This window comes from Plectropomus leopardus, chromosome 7 (assembly GCF_026936395.1).
Source record: "Plectropomus leopardus strain MGB_pleo_1.0 chromosome 7, ASM2693639v1, whole genome shotgun sequence".
Lineage (NCBI taxonomy): Eukaryota > Metazoa > Chordata > Actinopteri > Perciformes > Serranidae > Plectropomus > Plectropomus leopardus.
The window spans coordinates 27134682-27146752 of NC_142182.1; the positions used below are offsets into that span (position 1 = coordinate 27134682).

At 38.8% G+C, this 12071-nt stretch overlaps 1 long non-coding RNA gene and 2 other non-coding genes across 3 annotated transcripts in view; 1 reads left to right on the forward strand and 2 right to left on the reverse strand.

The window, feature by feature from the left end:
* LOC148189209 (uncharacterized) overlaps window positions 1–12071 on the forward strand; it is a 132956-nt gene that overhangs the window by 116397 nt on the left and 4488 nt on the right. The gene's annotated exons all lie outside the window — the stretch shown is intronic.
* LOC121950823 (U4 spliceosomal RNA) lies at window positions 5560–5700 on the reverse strand. The gene has a single exon (XR_006106352.1). It is a non-coding gene; the product is annotated as a U4 spliceosomal RNA (small nuclear RNA).
* Window positions 7818–7958, reverse strand: LOC121950824 (U4 spliceosomal RNA). The gene has a single exon (XR_006106353.1). It is a non-coding gene; the product is annotated as a U4 spliceosomal RNA (small nuclear RNA).

Here is a 12071-nt window from a genome sequence, read left to right on the forward strand (position 1 = left end):
ACATTTTACAAAAACATAAAATAGAAGACTTCTGCGATGGACGTCGCAGTTGCATTGCTGTTGAATATCCTTTGTCAGCCCGCTGAGCTAATTAGACCGATTATCCCAGTTTTACAGGATACAAGAAAAGAAAAGAAAAAAGTGACTGAATTGGACCATGAGGAGTGTCTGTAAAGTCCCTACAATGGTCCATAATTAAGCAAGATAAAATGTACTGTATCGTGTTTGATTCTTGTAGTGAAACCACACTACTTCACTTATCATGACAAGGAATTTTTTTTCTTTTGTGAAGTTGGAAGAAATCGAAACTGCCAACAGAAAAAAATAAAATGTTGCTGGCTCTGTGCTGCTTATGTGTACCTAAAATCTCAGTAAGACTTGGATGCATGCGATAATGCCTTTTGATCGGGAAATGCCATTTTTACAGACATTTTACAACTTCGGTGCAACATTAATCTTTATGATGGCAGAGTAAAACAATCTAGTGTTCAAGCACAATTTTCAGGAAAATTAAGGGCGCGTCAACACGGGTGATTAGGAACAGAGATAACCACAAGAAATTGCTATAGCACTCTGCAGTGCTGTTGGCAATGCAATCATAGATCCATCCTCAGAGACGGTTTCAACAGTAGAAAACTTTTTTAACTTTTTTTAACATTCATCAGTCAGGGCCAGTGGTCACAAGGAAAATTTAGACTTCAGCTGATTTGGTTTTGTTCTTCATTTTGACTTTAATAGATTATAGGATTGTCTGTAACCATTTGTAAACATGCTCACCAGCAAAACTGAAAGCAAAAGCCAATCCCACTTCACTCTTGTGTGGTTTGATGCATGCACTCTATGGTCTGGCACCTGGTTGCTATCTTAAAGCCCTGACCTCACATGAGTGCTGTGGGGGTGCACACCCTTAAACTTCCTGAACACAGAAAATATCAGGCCCCGAAGAGAGCAGCTCAGCCTTGCAGCCAATTTTTCCCGGAGGCCACTTGCAGTATTGCAACAAAAAATCCCCTGCAGTCCAGACAGGATTTTCCCCATACACCAAAACTGTCGACAGGATACCTAGAGGAACAAACAAGATCCATAATGACTCTTTATAATATGAGGATTTTTTTATCCATTGGGGTTTTATATTATCAAAACTTTCCAGGAGCCAAGAAAAGCTATTTAAAAAGTCTATGATGTCATCACAATATAAAGTCTGTGAGTTGAGCGGGAATTCATCGGTGGCTCCAGTGAGAGAAGCACCACTGGGCATATTCAGTGGGCAGAAATAAACCCTGAAGCTAAAAGCTTCTTTGGCATATGCCCCAGGTGAGCCGCTCCATTGGAATGAACAGACACCATCTTGGCATTTGGTATCATTAAAATCTGTAGAAAACAGAAAACACAGGTGGAGGGCAGTCTAGAAAAATCCACCGCCAGACACTTCTAGATAACTGAGAGGGGTTACTTTTCTATGAGTCGACACATTGTATTTTTCTTTTTTAAATAGGAAAATCCTGCATATTATATCTTTAATACGTGTACTTGGTAACTAGAATTGACTTTTGACTATACTTGTGTCCATCTGACAAAAATTCTACTTCATAGCAATGTTATATTCTTTTTCTTTATGACCTACCATCAAATATCTAATTCTCACAGTGTTTCAAGTTGTCACGGCAGAGTATTAGGTTAAGTTTAAATAATGGGGAAGCTTTCGGCTGTTTCTTCTGTGCAGAGCTGCCAAGCATTGAGTAAAACATACTGATCGTAACAGGTTATGCCTCTTTTATTCGGAAACATGATGGACTATCCTTTGACACCCCCTTCCAATCAAAAGAAGGGGAAGTGGAGCAAAGAAAGATTAAATAAAAAGTGGAGGAGACCAATCACCTCTGCCTGAAGGGTTCTGAAAGTAATTGAGGCTGAAATACAATCACGATGCGGCACAGTGTCAGGGTGTCACAGGAGGCAGCTAATTGGGGGCAACCCCTCGTACACCATCCAGTGATTTAGAGGAAGATGGCATTAGAGGATTGGAACGAGTTTAATTGGGTGTGTTGAATAACTTGATAACTTTTGAGGTTTCTGATCATTCGTGTGATCTCTACATTTCTGGTTATCTCCCGAGAATAATAGGCTAATTCTTCTGATCAGCTCTGAGGAAAGAGGCAGAGCACTCACATAAAGGTGATGCAACAAGGATGTCCATAATTGGCCGCAAATCAAAGCATCTCCTTTAGATTTGCACCTGCTTTTTTTAAAAAACACAGGATAGGCTGTGATGTCTCAGTCTTTGAAGAGAAGCCGGTTTTCCATTTGGAGCATCGAGTTGTAACTGGATTTGTGACAAACAGGATCAAAACAAAAGACCCACTGCAAAGCAGATTGCAAATTAGCTTTCTGAACAAAAGATCTAAAGAAACTGATTAACACTACTTTTTGTTTACTCTGATCTTGAAAATTGTCTTCATTTGTAATGTTCATTCTAATAACTTTCCATACCAGTTGTAGGGAAGGCGTGAAAGCAAGGCAGTTAACTGCATAATTTACAAATGTGGTGTTATTATTTCTGAGTGCTTTGTCGACTCTACCGGTGACATTTTATTAACAACCATAGTTTTCTCCCTGGTCTATAGTATTTGGTATATAAACCTGTCTGAGTGTATTCTACATCTTGTACACAGTATAAGGGGAAATTACTTTCTATGACGTGATGGTGTCTTCCGCCACGACTATCAAACCTGGAAACTAAAACCAGTTCACAGGAATGAAAATATTCTCACACATTTCCCACAAGAACTGAGAGACAGAGTGAGCGAGAGAGAGAGGATACGCTGGTTTCCATAGCAATTGTCAGCACTGTCACATGGTTACCTAGGAACTAGTCCTAGGATGCTGTGCAATTTATTTGTTTATGTTTGGCAAGTCTCCAGCTGTCGCTTACATAGAACAAAGCCATATCTCTCCATTTCATTTATGACAGATAAAGAGCCGTCAGTGAAATATGAAAGATCGGAGTTTGATAGATGTCAAATGTGCTACAAAGGACCAAAAACTCCAGCTCATCTCACAAAATTTGTCTGAGTAGCATAAGTATATATCAACATATAAAAGCACTGGGTCATATTCAGGTCAAGAGGACAACAACACAGGCAACATCAGTTTGTCTCGGGCTGGTCAGTGCTCAGTGGATGTATGTAACGGAGAGCAAAAGCAAGTGCATCATGGGGTCATACTGAATAAAGATTAAATGCTAAAGCCGCGACTAATTTATGTTGATGTGAATCACTCTTCAAAGCCTTAGTTTCACCTTTGATAAAGATAACCAAATGCTCCATTTGTCTGAAAGATCCATGATCCATTTTTTTCTCTTCACAATTTGATTACCAGGGTGGAGGAAAGATCAATTACAAGCAGCTGCATCTCAATAATCACATTAAAAAGTATTTAAACCTCAGATTTATAATAGATATTAGACTACACCCAGTAAAGTCATGCAAGATACTTTTGGGAAAATACATGATTGTTTAGAACAGCCTGGTCTCACTCCTAGAGCATCACAATATGCCATTTGGACACTGCCAAAATGCCCCCAGGCACTGTTTAGCATCTATCTGTGTTCAGACAGCTGGGCTTCCCAAAAACAAAGACGTAAACCCATCTTCACCATTGTTAAACGTGCGGGGCGATGGATGTAGTTTGAAGACCGTGAAAGGGTTGGGCAGGTCCAGCAAACATTTGACTTTGACTCAGGAGAAAGGTTTTGTAGCACTCGAAGCCTGGTGTTTTTCAGCTACAGACCACTGCCTTTCCGGCTGTGCTTGTTGAACTCAGTTGGGTGATTTTTATTTTATTTTTAAGCAACATCCGAGTTCTTTTCCAAACCATAATTAAGCAGTTATGTTGCCAAAACCTAACTTCTGACCCCTTCTTATTGTCGTGTTTGTGCCACTCAAAGGCAGGTGTTTTTTTAAGGACTTTCACCATCTTTTCCTAACCATAAGAAAGTGGCTCTGTTGCCTAAACCGTACCTCCCCTTCTTACCAGCACGTACTGCGTTAAGGTACGATGCAAAAGGCTTCTCTCTGACTTAAACCTAAGTGGAAAAATTCATGAGGAGGGATGAGCTTGCTTTGGTTAAGAAACATGTCTTCATAGTGCAAGACATTTTAACTCTGAGACTGTCAATGAAAACACACTCAAAACTGATTTAGTCTACAGAGACTGGTCATGATATTACACTGTCTCCAATTATAATGACTTATATGAATTTAGAAAGCTGTAACATAGTAGAACATAATATGACTAAAGGGCATTATGAGACTTGAATGCTTGAATGAGTTGTATCACAATATAATTTTAGAAAGAGCACATGACCGAGAACAAATCTACAGCTTGTATTTTGTGAGGGAGAGCTAAGATTTTGAAGGTAGAAATGACAGCCACATGACGCGTATGGACAGTGTGAGAGAGTGAGAACATTAGGTGAGCTTGCATGACGGCGAGAGTGTTAGAGGGTGTTCACGGGGTGACAGGGGCGTCGAGCTCATCTGCCTAATGAAAAGACCGACTTGATTAAACCCTCAGCCCCTGTGACTGCCTAACATCCACACTCCTTCTAATCAGAGATCACTGCAATTACTGTTCTCTACAGGGTGGTAAAACATGACTGCACAAATGTGTCTTTCACTTAAAAAGAAAATCTCATCACAGGAGACTGTTTAGCATCAACTCTTTCATGATGCTGCCGTCACCCTCTGGAGCTCCCGTTTTATGTATTATGAATATTTCTACCATATATCATGCACTTTCTATCATATATTGCAGATATTTCTTTTATTTATCACTCGGAAAGAAAACAAGATGACTTATGTTTAAAGATTTAAAATGTGCCTTCCTCTACTTCAAAGTCAATTTTCTATCTTCTCACATCCTGTTACAGAGTGCCCTCTGCTGTTGTAACAAGTACATTGCACCTTGACCAGGGTGGTGTGAGAAAATTAATAAATTACATTTCCTGTCACATAGAAGTAACTAAAAACATATACAAACATCAGCAGTCTTTAAAATGTACATCTCAAAGGTGACAGGAGACAGAAGAAGTAGCTGCTTTGCCTATTCAGAAAAAAATGAAATATTTACTTCAAACTCTACATGACATTAAATTTAACGCTTAAATAAACTACTATAGTAACCCCTATAAGGGTACTATAGCGCCTGCAGACAGCACACAAACTGTCAGCACAAATGTCCCCTATAGAGACAAGGTAATACTAAGTGATCGTCACAAAAGATGATGTAATGCACATGAGTAAAAATATGCTGCATAATGCCATCAAAATGTATTTGGAATAAACAGTAGCAACTGTAATCTGTATTTTAAAGTCTTAACAGTTTATGAGCCAGGGAACAAGAGAAAGGTGCATTTGTCAAATATATAAATCCAGAGCTCTTTAGTTGATATCACCTACTTATTCAGGTGTGGTCATCCTGCTTTGCGATTTACGTATTATTCGGGTATCTTGTCTATAATCAATTCATAATTGTTGTCTTTCTTTTACATATTATCAGTCTCCTTAGAGACCGTCAAAAATTGCCAATGCCGACTATATTTCAAGTCGTCATGGCGGGGTATTGGGTTAAGTTTTCAACCAGCAATAATCGCGCCTCGGATAAACCTCATGGGCTACGATACTGCCACTGCGCAAGGATGCCCGGACTCAGTCAAGGACTGACTTGTGTGTGCGGTCCGCACATCTCTCTGTTACGGTTTCAGCAGTGGGTGCGGTTTCAGGTATACGACTATTATGATACATTTATACGAATGCGTCTAAGTATATATACCATGTTAGCACCGGAGAAAGGTGATAGAAACTTTATTAATACATCTGCACAGCTGTGAACAGCGCGTATGGAAAATACAGGACGGAAAATATAAAGCACAGAAAGACAACACGGGCGTTTTTAGCCTATATTTAATGTGTTTGGACGTAACTTTGCCGTCAGATAATGTTATAACTTGTAATCGATATGAATTACGTCAGGGACAAACGGGGCAAAATAAAAAGTCACCTATAGCGTTAAATAAATACACAATAGTGGAAGAAGTTATGAGCGGAAATGACGTGTCCCGTGGTGCGTCTTTGTTTTAGGCTCTCCTCCACTGAATTTAACAGCAGATGAAATTACACCAGGACATACTGAAAATATACCAACTATCACGACAACAACGCTCCAAAAGAACACACACACCATACCAGTTATTATGTTGAAATACACACTACAGACAACATATAAAAATACTGCAGTGTACTCCCGGACCGCCGGACTACACTTTACACGCTGTACGTCGGTCTTTCCGAAGAGCATCAAAATTTACCGATTATATTTCAAATCTGCACATCCCTCTGTTGTAACACAGACCTACATACTGTAGACTAACTGTGAAGGACCAGTAAGCCTAAATCAAGGTTTTTTTTATTTCCTTTTTTCTTTGTTGTACTTTAGATATATAGATTCATTGGCCTGCATAGGCATGTTCTTCATTATTGTCTTAGATCAGCTAAAATATGAACTTAAATTGAGCTCAACTGTTACTGTCACGCTAGTTTGTGTGAGTTAAGTTATATTTAATGTTTAGGTCAGAGTAACTTGTAGTTTCAGTTGTGAAGATGGGACCAACAATTCGTGTTTTGGGACAGCTTTGGGCTGGACGAGATTTAAGACACTTTCCACAGAAGGTTAGAACAAAATGTGGCTGTCAGAGCAGCTCCTCTGTCTTTAGGTTTAGGCCTATTGAAATATAATTTTCGCCCACTTTTGCCTAAATGTGTTTCATACAATTGATCAGATGTATAGTATCACCTTGTAGACTTCCTGTATACAACAGTGTGTGTATATGGGGAAAGTGGGGAAGAGTGCGAATGAAAACAAAGATAATCTCAAGGCGAGGTTTCCAATAAATAGGCCCATCTAATAAGCAGGCCTATGTATGAGTAGGAATATCTCGAACAAAAAGTAAAAACAAAGACTAAAAGTCTGCAGTATTGTCTAAACATGTAGAGAAATTTTAATTTTGATATGAGGCGATAGGAAGACTTACATCTGTAATTATGCAACACCACTGACCTCTTGTGGATCAATGTAAGAACTACAGAGATATGACTCGTGATCATGATTCATCACTGTTGAAAAATCAATTTTGAATGATCAATCTCTTCGGAGACCGTCACAAATCTCCATAACAAACTATGTTATAAACTTGTCATGGCGGGGTACCGAGTTAAGTTTCCATGCATAATATAAATAAAATAAAATAAAATAAATAAATAAAAGTAGTGATCAGACAAGCTCTACTTGAGGTCGCCAGAGTGGCAGCTTAGTTTTGGCATACCAAAATATGATAAATGCCCGCTGTAGCCTCAGTATGTTTCATAAAATTGATCAAAAGTACAGAAGACTTCCTGTTAAAAAAAAAAAAAAATCATGCACGATGTAACATAAGATGTGATAAACTTAATTTATTCTGAGGGAAATTTTGTGCCACGGTTGCAGTACAAAGAGAGCAAAAGTGATGAGGTTAACTACTAATATCTAATAGAAATGTGTATGTGTGGATTTCTAGAGCAAAAGTGATAACAATGTATGGTTGTTTGAACCTATATAAACATAATGGTGATATTATTTAGCAATCCCTTCCTTCTAAATCTGAGAAAATATTTGATTATATTTAGATGGCTACAACATTCCTTGCATCTACTTAATTTCAGTCTAAATTGTAGTTATGTTAAGTGTATGTTAATTGCATATTATTTTCACATCGTGATCAGTCTCCTTAGAGACCGTCAAAAATTGCCATTGCCGACTATATTTCAAGTCGTCAAGGCGGGGTATTGGGTAAAGTTTTCAACTAGCAATAATCGCGCCTCGGATAAACCTCATAGGCTACGATACTGCCACTGCGCAAAGCTGAAGATGTTAGGTTAAAGACAAGGGAGTCATTCCGCAACATGCGTTATTTAGTCACGGTCCTGTAAAATTACTTCGAGACGATCACGTTGTTTTTTTGCGCACAAACAACGACGTGTATTCATACTACCAAATCTGCTGCTTTTGTGGGATCCCTGTTTTAAGTTTTTTTATTCATTAAAAAAAAAATTCACCCTGCCGCAATGCATTATGGGACTTACTGTCCCAGATTCTCATGTTTTATGTCAAATTCGTCCCGCCGTACAGTTTTCCTTCAATAAAAGGCACTAAAACACTTCATGGCGTACAAAGAGTGACCATATAAATCCACATCAGACAAAAGTAAGAATTTTTTTTAACATTTAAGATATCGGACTGTAAAAGCCGACAGTCTACGGTGGCCCGTTTGACTGAATCCGTAATCGCGAAATCCTGTTTGAGAGCGCTGACACAAAAACATTCTCGGTATAAAATAACGTGTTGCTGTGTTACAACAGACAGCGATTCCCTTTTGGATATACATAAACTGTAGCGTGAATTCAAAGACTCATTTCGTGTAACATCACTTCAAACAACAAAATCAAACGACTTCCTGCTCGCCATGGCTCCAACCCGTCCTTCGCCAAAGCAATGCTACTAAAACACCACCAGATGTCAGTATAGACGAGATAAATCTGCTCTGTATTTTTTGCCTGTGCAGGCCTGTTGATGTAAAACAACCGAATTTATTATGTTACCCATTTCCGAAAAAAAACACACAATGTTAACAAATGTATGCATATGAATACAGCATGTCAACAAAAGCTATCGTTGCCACGTGTATTTAAGCACGTTCAGCAGAGTAGGCCTACCTACGTAACTTTGACAATTGAGATAATGCTTTGACACTGTTAATAACCAATCAAATACGTTTAAAGTGATTAAAAGAGATAATAATGCAACAAAAATGACTCTTTGTTTGAACATAGTATGATTTGTACTGATGCTTGACCGTGTCATGCTGGCTGCCCCCTCCAATAAACCTGAACAAGCAACAGCAAGAGCCTGAACTTTTCTCACCTGGTCGCCGCTACATCTTCAGTCTAATGAAGTTAAACTTCCAATAGGAAGAATGACCGCGTTGATTCATAAGAGTTAAGTCCAAAACGGTCAGTAATTAATCCGCACAGGGCTTTCAGGGGGACATGTAGCCCAACATCCACCTTCTCAGTACCAGCTGGAAAAGATGCTCTGCGGTGATGTTGACCTGAAGTTGTGTAACAGGATGAAAAATGGTCGGACCGGAAACTGGTCGCGCTACTCTTCGGTGTTTTATTCATTTTTTTTTAAACGCGTGCTATTATGTGTTATCCGTCATATCACTGCGTTAACAAAACTTACTGAAGCCCTTTACTTTTAAGTACTTGGTCTCTTAACTATAGGGGAATAGTTTTTAAAAAATGCAGAAGAAGCCTGAATGGGTTAATCTGCACTCTTAGTAGCTGTGACTCAGGGGTTTCACCATTTTTATTACCTGCTACTCATTCCCACTTACAACACATTACTAAATGTTACTGTGCCAGGGATAAAGTCATGTGATTTGTGACACCTTTCAATTGATTATTTAAGAAAAACGCCTAAAATCCTTAAGAGTACTTTGAGAGATACTTTTAGTACTTTTTCTCTTTAAAGAAAATATGTTGCCTTCAAACACATTAAAGATGCCAGCCTCACTATGATGACATGTTCAGGCACATGGGACAGTTAGTGAGGTAAAATGGGACAGTCATGTTTGTTTTTAAATAGTTAAATCGTTTAATCAGTTAAGTCATTGATTCATTAAATCATATCTAACAATTAATTTTTTTTAAAAAGCTGGTCCAATTTCTCTGCCACACGTTTTCTGTTCTTTTTCCGCCTATTTCTTTGGTGCCATATTGTTTACAAGTGATGTGTGTGCTTGTATGTGTGTATCAGTTATAGCTAATTCAGTGGTGGCTGACATGAACTCTCTGCATTATGTTTCATATATTTTCGAAATGCTAAAACATCTGTAACATGACAGGGTAGCGCACAATAGTATAACTCCACCTCCTGGGTTCACTTATAAAATGTCCAATTTTAGCTTTATTTTTTTCCCTCATCTTTCCTGAATGCATTAAGTACTCACTCAAAACCCTCTCCAATAAAAAGTCAGGTGTAAAATGAAAATATTTTGATTATAAGCGAAACAGTTAATACATTTCAACACCCTGTATTATTTTTGTTGTTATGACAATAATTACAATTAGTAATGAAAATGTTGGTGATTACATAGGGGTTACATAAGTTTTGATAAAAGTTCGACAGTAACTAGCGCTAGTCAGGTTTACATCGCCTGTTTTAAAATTATGTTTTAATATGACTTTTTTTGTGATCTCTATTATCCAGTTTAAAACATTTGTGAGAAAAGTAATCAAAAAGTAATCATATGTAACATGTTAACATGTTACATTTTTTCAGGTTCAAGGATAGCTAGAATCTGTAACCTATAACATAAAAAAAAAACCCCTCCCAACACTGTCACAGAGTCGCATGTTTCACAGATGCAGGAGAAAATAAATAAAGCAAAGTAAACACTTGGAATTTTGCCAAGATTAACAAAGAGTCTGGATTTTGGGATTAACAATAAAGTTTTAATGAAGGTCTAAAAGTGTTGTTTGAAGACGGATATAATAACTCAGTAACAGAAAGAGGGGCTAGACCATTCATTAATTTTTGAAATAACAAGCCTGATTTATCGGTTCGTAAATCCTCCAGGAGCCATCCACCATGAGAAAGGATACTTAAATGCGCGATGTCTGATACTGTACGTGTATTCTGATTAGGCCATAAGCCCTTAGTAATGGTATGCACTCTGCACACTGTGTTTATGATATGACACAAACTGTAATTTCACTGTGTGGATATTAGAAGCTCTTTCACTTGTTGTGAAGCTTCAGTGGGATAATGCAGGTGCTTTTGGGTGCTCAGCAGATAAGCATTGGCGTGCCAGGTGTTAAAGCTGCCTGGGCTGACACATTAGACAGGGATTTGCTCCTGCCAGAATGTCAGGCCAATGAGGTTCATAGAGGTAGGCTTGGATCACTGTCAGGGACAGGTAAGTACGCAGATAAGGGGATTACACCATGTTTGCGGCAAGTAATCTCAAATGAATCCCGCCAGCCTCTGTTTCATCCTCACCTGGAAAGACTAAATTTCTTTTTTCTCAACCCATGAAACACATTACATGAACAGAGTTAAATTTGCAAGATGATCCCTTTAACCTGGCTTAAAAGGCATTTGCAGGGACATTGGGTTGTGGTCATTTAACAACTGTGACAGTAATAATCTCCTCTAATTCTCTGAGGCACCTGATTACTTTTTGTATTAGTATTTTCTTCTTTATCACCAGCTCTGCCCAGTCAAGCGACATGTGAGGTTTTGTAATCACCTGGGCCAAGCCATAAATGAGATCTGGTTTGGTGGTCCCTCACTGCAAGGCTTAAACTTGACCTGTTGCACAAATAGGACTCTGTGAGAGCAGTTGAAGTCCCTTTGGGCCGTGGCTCTCCCCACTGGTTGGCTGAGAGATGAAAATAGAGTGTAACAGATGGCTTAGCTGTTTCCGCTATTCAGCACAGGCTGCTGGGCAGCCCACATAATACCATGCCATCCAAAAGGGGCTCAGTGGGCAGCCCATAGTCTTCGACATGCTGCAAGCTATTTTCCCCCAGAACCATCAATCACAGGCCTAAAAAAAAAAAAGACAGAGAGAGAGAGAAAAAATCAATGTCATACTCTGGTCACGATCTAACCTATCTTACACTATGTGGAGCAGCTCTGAGTAGGTTAAGACAGTTTTGGTTTGGGGGAAATGTAAGCTTGTCAGTAAAGTCTGTAGGCTGTGTTTGTGCCAACTAGGCTGATCCAGCTTAGACCACACAGTGCAGCTTTCTCCCTATAATCACACTTTCACAGACCTTGTCAAGGACACACAACCTCTTTGAATTACTGATATTACGGGCTCAATAGGGAATGGATATGGCGCAAGCAAGCATGTGTGTATTTGTTTACCCACACAGACTGTATGTGTAATCTGGGCTACATCACATCAG